Here is an 8,608-nt window from a genome sequence, read left to right as displayed (position 1 = left end):
TGGAAGAAAGGCCGAAACCACCCCCCACAGGAGGATACCCACGGAGGAGCCCTCTCTTTCCAGAGGTTTGCAATATTCAGCTTTAAAAAGGTATCCACCAGAAATACCACGGGGTTGACCATATTCAACCCCCCTAGTCTCCTCGTACGGTAAGTAACCTCCCGCTTGACTAGGTTCAACCTGTTTCCCCATAACAGCTGGAAAAACAGGCTGTAAACCCTCGTCCAGAGAGGTTCTGGCAAAATGCAAATACTGCCCAAATAAAGCAACACAGGGAGCAAGTAGGTTTTACACAGGGCAACCCTTTCCCTCAGGGTCAAAGTTAAACCCTTCCAGCGGTCCACTCTCTGAGCGGCAATCTGAAGTCTGCTATCCCAATTTCGCGTTGGGTAATCACCCTGGCCGAATTCCATGCCTAGGATCTTGGCATATTCCTGGGGCTCCGGTAGAGTGTCCGGGAGACTAAAATCAGGCTCTCCCCCACCCAGCCAGAGACTCTCACATTTATCCTGATTGATCCTGGACCCGGAGACCTCCGAGTAGCGCTCCACCTCCGACAACACCACCCCTGCCTCCTCTTGCGAAGAGACAAAGACGGTGACATCATCTGCGTAGGCCACTGCCTTCAGCGTGACCTCCCGTGGGCCAGGATCACCCATCCGAACCCCCCTCAAATGCCCACAATCTATCCTTCGGATGAAGGGGTCGATTGCGAATGCATAGAGCAATGGGCTCAGCGGGCAACCCTGGCGAACACCAGAACCCACCACAAAAGGCCGTCCAACCCAACCATTCACCAACGGGAAAGTCTCTGCCCCTTGATACAATGTTTGTAGCCAGCCAACAAACCCACCCGGCAGACCATATCTCAAGAGAGTGGACCAGAGATACTCATGATCAACCCGGTCAAAAGCTTTAGCTTGATCCAAGGACAGTAAGTACCCGTTCCAAAGACCTGCCCTGCCCTGCTCCACGGCCTCCCGGACACCCAGAACAGCGCTGAAAGCGCCTCGACCAGGAACAGTGCAGTGCTGGGACTCCGAAAGGAGCTCTGGTGCAAATTTCACCAACCTAGTGAAAAGCACTTTTGCCAAAATCTTTCTATCCACATTGAGAAGTGATATGGGCCTCCAATTCTCAATGTGCGATGGATCCTTACCTTTTGACAGAAGAATCAAAGCTGATCTCCTCATTGATTTTGGTAGCACACCCGAGGAAAGGCACGCGTTAAAAGCCCTCGTCAATAAGGGGACTAAAGAGTCCTTAAAGATCTTATAAAACTCGGACGTTAAGCCATCCGGACCTGGCGATTTCTTGGGCCGGAGCCCATCAATGGCCAGTCTCACTTCCTCTTCCCTGATCTCCTCTGTCAAAGCACCAAGCGAGGGGTCTACCCCTGACATGGGGATGGTCTCAGCCAGGAAAGCCGAAATCCCCTCTCGGTCAGGCTCCCTCCTCCCCAAGAGGTGAGAGTAGAAAGATCCGACGACCTCCAAGATCTCCGACTTGGACCGTACCAGAGATCCTGTACTATCCTTCAGACCCACAATCAGTTTACCATTCACTGACATCTTACAGTTTTTGTAGGGGTCGGGCGAGCGGTATTTCCCGAAATCCCTCTCAAAAACCAAAGATATGTGCCTATCATACTGACACCTCTTGAGCAAGGCCTTCACCCTGGAGATTTCCTCACGGTCACCCCCAGCCGAGACTAAGGTCTCGAGTTTCCTCCTCAGGCTATGATACAGGCGATCCCTGTTCAAGCTTCTGAGGTTGGCAAGCTGTCGGAAGAACCTCGCCACCCGATATTTAAACATCTCCCACCACTCAGACTCAGTGCTACAAAGGCCCAATAACGGTACCTGGCTCTGAAGAAATTCCTCAAAAGACTGTCTCACAGTTGCTTCCTCCAGGAGTGATGAATTTAATTTCCACATGCCTCTTCCCATCCGAGGAGTCTCTGCAACATTCAAAGAAAAACATATAAGACAGTGATCAGAGAATTCCACTTCCACAACCGATAACGGTGAGAAAATGGCTTCCTCCTTTAAATAGAACCTATCTATCCTACTCCTACACTGACTACCTCTAAAATAGGTGAACCCCGAGTGGCCTGGATCAGTCCTGATGTGGACATCAACCAGGCGAGCCTCACTAGCTACACTATTTAACGTCACGCTGTCGTATGCCAGCCGGTCTTTGGAACCTCCTCTATCTCGGGGCCTTGTGATAGTATTAAAGTCCCCTCCAAAGACCACCTGCCGGCTACAAAACAGAAACGGTTTGATCCTTATAAAGAGTCTTTTCCGATCCCACTTAGTTTGGGGACCGTAGATGTTAATGAGCCGAAGCTCTTGACCCTTCATAAGCACATCTAAAATCAGACACCGTCCCATTTCGAGCTCAATAATCCGTCGGCATGTGACCTCTGCGATCTTGAAAAGGATCGCCACCCCGCTATACGGCTCGGCCGCAAGAGACCAGTAGGAGGGACCATGGGTCCACTCCTGCCTTGCTTTCTTCAAGGCTGACTGGTCAGTCAACCTGGTCTCCTGCAAAAACAAAATGTCGGCATCAAACCGGCCGAGAAAATCAAAGGCCGTAAATCTAGCCGCATCTGACTTAATGCTGGCGACATTAATGGTTGCCAGCGTCAACGGGGTGAGTGCCGCCATCAAGGATGATGAAACTCGACAGCCAACTTTTTCCCACCCCCACCACCACCAGAGTCCTCTTCACTATGTGAGGAGGCCATTCGCTTTAAGCACACCGATACATCCATACACCTATCACTCAATTTGTCCGGCGGTTTCGGGGCGATCCCACCCTCTAAGGAGAGATTTCCCAGAGGTGGGGATCCATCATCCCCCAAGGCCCCTACATCCTTGTCCGCAGCCCCCGGCACCTCACCCTCTTCCTCCCCACCTGAGCAGGGAGGGATGTTCTCATCCAGGGTTTGGTACCGGTTGGAGAGGACCACCCGAGGCGAGGCAATAGAACTTTCCTTCGGTTTACTGGACTGGGTAGATGACTCACCAGTAGGGTTCTCCAGGATAGATGTTCCGGAGGGGTCCCACTCCAAAGAAGGAGTCTTAGACCCCCTCCTCCTGTTCCCCCTCCTGGCTTTACTCTTGTTACCCTTCTTTTTACGATGTTGCTGTTGCCATACCTGCGCCCCCTCTTCCTGTTCTTCCCCAGAAGAGGAAGGCGAGGCGTCGGCGTCCTCCTCTTCTCTAATCCTTCTCTCCTCCTCATCCAGCTCGTTGCCCAGATCCTCAGCCACAGGGGCCCCCGAGGAAGAGGGCAAGGTCATCACACCCCGCTCTCTCTCCCTCCGGCGTTGTTCCGCTCGCCTCACTCTTGAGGGGGGCACACTCTTTTCCTTCCTCGGACCAGTGCTCTGCTCACCTCTGCTAGTACCCTCTGCCGCGGGCTCCTCAGTACCCTGTGAAGCCGCGGTCTTACGAAGGACCGCATTGGCGAACGAGCGTGGGCACCGGCTGAATGGATGACCCAGATCCCCACACAGGTTACACCGAATGGCCCGACACGTGGCGGCGAGATGACCAAGCCCCCCACACAAGGCACATTTCTGTGCCTTGCAGCCTGCGCTGAAGTGGGAGGGGCTACCGCACTTGTAGCAGACCTTCGGCTGCCCCCAGTAGTGAATCAGGATCCGGTCCCTCCCCAGGAACGTTGAGGGAGGGATGTGGGTAACAGAGTTTCCTGAAACCTTTAACTTTACCTTAAAGATCCAGCCTCCAGTCCAGAAACCAAAACGGTCACGAATCTTCTCGGGGACCTGGACCACCTCCCCGTAGCGGCTGATCCAGGTCATGATATCAACGCAAGACAGTAACTCATTTGCTGTAATGACCGTTACTGTCTTCACCATGTTCTGCCGAGAGACCGCTTCCGCTATGATATTTTTCCATGCAGGGGTATGCTTGGCCAGCTCATACTGAGACCAGAAGAGTTCCATGCCCTCTGGTCTCATGAAACTGGCCGCAAAATCAAGGGTACCAACAGGCTGGATGAAAGCAGCCAGATCTTGACCCCTGAAGCCCATTTTCGCTAGGAGCTCAGCTATTTTGTCCCGGCAATTCCAGGGACAGGCTTCACCGCTCACTCTGGACCAGCGAAAACGGACCGTATTCCTCTTGGCACCCTGACCCCCTGCTGTAGGAAGAGACCACTCAATTGGTCCCTCCCGCTCTCTATCTTGGAAAGCCGCCAGCCCATGTCGTTTTGTCCAAAACGACAGGTCTATCACCTCATCCCCTACTTGCATAGTCTCCTCTCCTCTCTTCAGGGCGCTCAGGAGACGATGTTGCAAGTCACCTGCCTCGAAACTGTCGTACAAAACCTCAGCCACCCTCCGTCCATTCTCCCCAGCAGCAGCAGCTTGAGCATACGTACCGGCTTTTGAGGAGCCAGCCGCTGCCACTGGGGGGGCAGCAGAACCCACAACAGACTCTCCCCCCTTCTTTCTCTCCTCTTGCTTCCTCATTCTCTCCTTCCTCACTTTCTCTTCCTCCTCTGCCTCTTTCTCCCTCCTTTCACGCCTTGCCCTTTCAAAAGCTGCCTCAGCCAACAAATCCGCATTCAATGCTCCAGGCGTCCTCTCATCCACAACCCCCGATACTTGTCCAGATACCACACCTACCGGGTCGGGCTCGACTTCCAGCTCCTCCATTTCTATATTAGTATTTGGGACCTCCCCACTGACCCCCATCCCCCCTCCCCCCGTACCCAAATCTACCAAGGCACAAGGGGAGGGAAGTGATGGGAAGTCCTCCATATTGGAGAGGTCCGGAGCAGGGGCCGCAACAGGGTTTTTCCCCTGCGTCCTCCCCCGCTCCCCATCAGACGCGTGCCCCCTGCCCCCCGAGAGACCCTGGGGCACACAACGCCTCGGACTGACTCGGGAGGTGGCGGCCTCCGAATCTGACATCGATGTGTACCGGAAGCTCACCACCTCCCTCATACGATGCTTCTTTTTTCTCTTCATCTTCTCGTCCTCCGGCACCTCGTCCCCAAAACAGAATCGTGAAAACTCCACTGGGGACTCTAGGTGCCGGATCTCTCTCAGAAGCCCATCCCCCTCTGAAGAGGAGGATGAGCTATAGGAATCTGTATCCATAAGTCCCCCTCCATGTACCCCTCGTCCCACCGACTGTCCTGGGCACACGGAGGTGCTCCCCGAAACAACTGTACCTTGTCTTCTGGGGCGGCTGGTGCCCGCAGGAGATCCTCCAGTCTGGCCAGGTCCACTTTTTCCAGGGCCGCCTCCCCACCTCCGGGCCCCTGAACCGCCTCCCGGGCTCCGCCGTGCCGCCGGTACCTCCTGCTCCCGACTAGGGGGAGAATTCCCCTGCCCAGCAGCACCACCTGTAATCCTAGCAGCGCTGCTGGGCTGTCCTCCCCCATCCTTGTCGGTCCCTGCAGGGGATACAGCACCGACAGCTGGAGCCATGTGGCCAGCCTGCTCTCCCTCCACTTCCCAGACACTCCCCACCTTCAGAGACGCCTCCCCTGGAGCCGGACCATCCTGTGACGCCACTTCCGGTGACGTCACTTCCGGTCGCGGCTCCCGCGCCGCCACCCGCGACGTCACTTCCGGTGACGCCACTTCCGGTAGCGGCACTTCCGGTGACGCCACTTCCGGTAGCGGCACTTCCGGTGACGTCACTTCCGGCCGCGGGAGCGCCACGTGGAGGGATTTTGCCACACTGCTGCTACAAGCAGCAGTATTCAGCTGTTCTGAGGGCAGTGTCCCTTCCCGTCCAGGACTCCCCGGCCTATGCGCCGACACAGGGAGCGGAGCCCCCTCCGGCACTGAGGCCAAAACAGACCTCACACCTGGGGGCCCCGAAGGTCCCGACCCCACACCTCTGGCTCCCGGCTTCGCTGCCCCCCTCATGGCTTCGAAGCGGTCGTCATTGCGCATTTTCTCCGCAAAGGGACCCGAATTCCTAAGGATCCCCTCACGGAAAACAACGACCGCCTCTAGTTCTGCCCGGAGGTTCCTAACGGCGGCCCTGCTTTCCTCCCGGTTCCTCGGAGCCCCGTGGTCCCGGGTGAACCTGGCATCCACTAACCTCTCCTGCAGCACACATACCTGCCGCCCCAATTCTTCATATTGCTGGAACATACGCCTTACACGGAGGGCGTATGTTCCAGTGTCCTCGTTGGCTTTCAACGTACCCCAATCCGTCACGTCATTGGTGTTTCCTTGTTCAGGAGGCACCTGGTTCGGGATCGGGGTCTGCTCCTGGTTCCAGTCCCGGCTCCGGTCCTGGTCCTGGCTCCGTTCCTGGTCTCGGCTCTGGTCCTGGTCCCGGCTCCGGCCCCGGCTCTGGCCCTGGTCCTGGCTCCGGTTCCGGCCCTGGTCCTGGCTCTGGTCACGGCCTTGGTCCTGGCTTTCCCTCTGGCCAGCTCCCCGGGTCCTGGTTCTTGGGGCTGGGGTCCCCTCTGATCCAGGCTCCCCGGTCACCGGCCTACGTATCCGGGAGGATCTCCTTACCGGCTCCTCCAGTCTCTGTTCCCCACCTCCCGCCGATGGCAACCGGGAGGTGGGGGCCCGAGGCTCCATAGTGCCCCGAGCACACTGCCTCTCCCCTGGGGAAGGGAGAGGCAGCAGGGGTGGCTGAGCTCTGGAGGAGCAGAGCAAGCCTCAACCCGTCCTTCCTCCTCAGACTCCAGCAACAAATGGTCAGACTCCTCCCCTTCCTCCCAAGGCTGCTGGAGCCAGGCTTGCCCTCCAATAGATCCTCGTTAAAGGATTTAAAGTGTACTCATTCCAATTACAGAGCCTCGAAAGAGTCCTGTATTGTTATTTTTCGTCACTACCTCACCGGGTCGGGAGTGGGTAATTTGCGCGCCTGCTGCCTTCCTTGGATGTGGTAGCCGTTTCTCAGGCTCCCTCTCCGGAATCGAACCCTGATTCTCCGTTACCCGTGGTCACCATGGTAGGCACAGAAAGTACCATCGAAAGTTGATAGGGCAGACACCCGAATGGATCGTCGCCGTCACGGGGACGTGCGATCGGCCCGAGGTTATCCAGAGTCGCAACGCTTACGGGGAGAGCGCGGCAGGGGGGAGGCCGCGGAGGACCGTCCCGACGCCGCGCCCGGGACCCCGGATTGGTTTTGGTCTGATAAATGCACGCATCCCTGGCGGTCAGCGCTCGTTTGCACGTATTAGCTCTAGAATTACCACAGTTGTCCGAGTCAACGGTTTGGAGCGATCAAAGGAACCATAACTGATTTAATGAGCCATTCGCAGTTTCACTGTACCGTCCGTGTGTACTTACACGTGCATGGCTTAATCTTTGAGACAAGCATATGCTACTGGCAGGATCAACCAGGTAGCCCATCGGCGACCGTGCGACGCTCTGGCCGAGGGGTGGACGCGTCGAGGTCGGGGAGCCAGCGGAGAGAGAGACCGAGAGAGGGGGACGCGCAGGGGAGCGGCACCCGGCGAGGAGGACGTGACAGGAGGCCGCCCGTCGGCAGAGGGAGGGCACCGCAGAAGGGAGCCCTACGGAAAAGGCGCGCGGACAACCAGAAGCCCCTCAGGCGGAACGCAAAGGCGAGGAGACTGGCCTCAGGGGTCGCCACGGGCAGCACCCCACCAAGAGCCCGCCGCTCCCACGGCCACTTGGGGAACGGGACGGGGCCAAGGCGATGGGGGCCTGATGCGGCTCCTCCGTCTGGCTTAGTCCCACCTTCACGCGCGTGAGGGGTCGTCGGTCCACAGGCAGGCCCGGAGCGGAAGGGCATCCGGAAGCCACCCCAGCAAGACGCGGAAGCGAGGAGACTGGCCGCCAGGGTCGCCACGGGCCACACCCACCCGCCGAGACACCTTCCGCTCCCGGGCGACCCCACAGAGGGGACCGCTGGGGGTTGGGGGCATCCGAGGCAGTGGGCGAGCCTGGTGCGGCTCCTCCATCCGGCTTAGTCCCACCTCCGCCGTGGGGGTCCTCAACCCGACCGGCGGAAGGGCGCGGGGTCGCAGGAGAGGGGGCTGGCTTTCAGGGTCCACCGCGGCTCCAGCGCGACCAGGGAGACTCAGAGGTCTCCCCAGATGCTTGGCCTGGCCGTGTCGGCGTCGCCCTACCGGCTTAGTCCTCCACCCGCTCTCGCACCCGTTCCTCTACGGACTTTTTTTCTGCTTTTCTTTTCGCCTCCCGTGGCTTTTGCAGCGGTGGGCCCAGCTGCCGACGGGACAGGGAAGGGGGAACAGAGCGCGTGGGGGGCCCCCTTTTTTTTACCTCCGCCCTGGGTTTCTCGCCCTTTTCAGCAGGGTTTCTCCATCGGGACCCTCGGGTTCCCTTCTCGTTCTTCACTCTCGCACGCTTCTCCCCCTTCTCCAAGCCGCCTCGGGGAGGACAGTCAAGAAGCACAGAAGGTGTACACAGGCCCCAGTGGGGACGCCCCCACACACCCTTCTCTCGTGAGGGACCCACACCACACCCTCTGCACCTCCATCATCTCCTCCCCATAGGGGGTAGGGGCTCGGGACAGACCGGGGGTAAGAACAAAAGGGATAGCCCAGCGGCGGAGTGAAAACGCCAACCGCCGCCGCCGCTTTCCCGCTGGGAAGC

This window comes from Anomaloglossus baeobatrachus, chromosome 3 (genome assembly GCF_048569485.1).
Source record: "Anomaloglossus baeobatrachus isolate aAnoBae1 chromosome 3, aAnoBae1.hap1, whole genome shotgun sequence".
In the NCBI taxonomy this organism is placed as follows: domain Eukaryota; kingdom Metazoa; phylum Chordata; class Amphibia; order Anura; family Aromobatidae; genus Anomaloglossus; species Anomaloglossus baeobatrachus.
The sequence above is the reverse complement of the archived record's forward strand: the minus strand, read 5'-3'. Positions refer to the sequence as shown.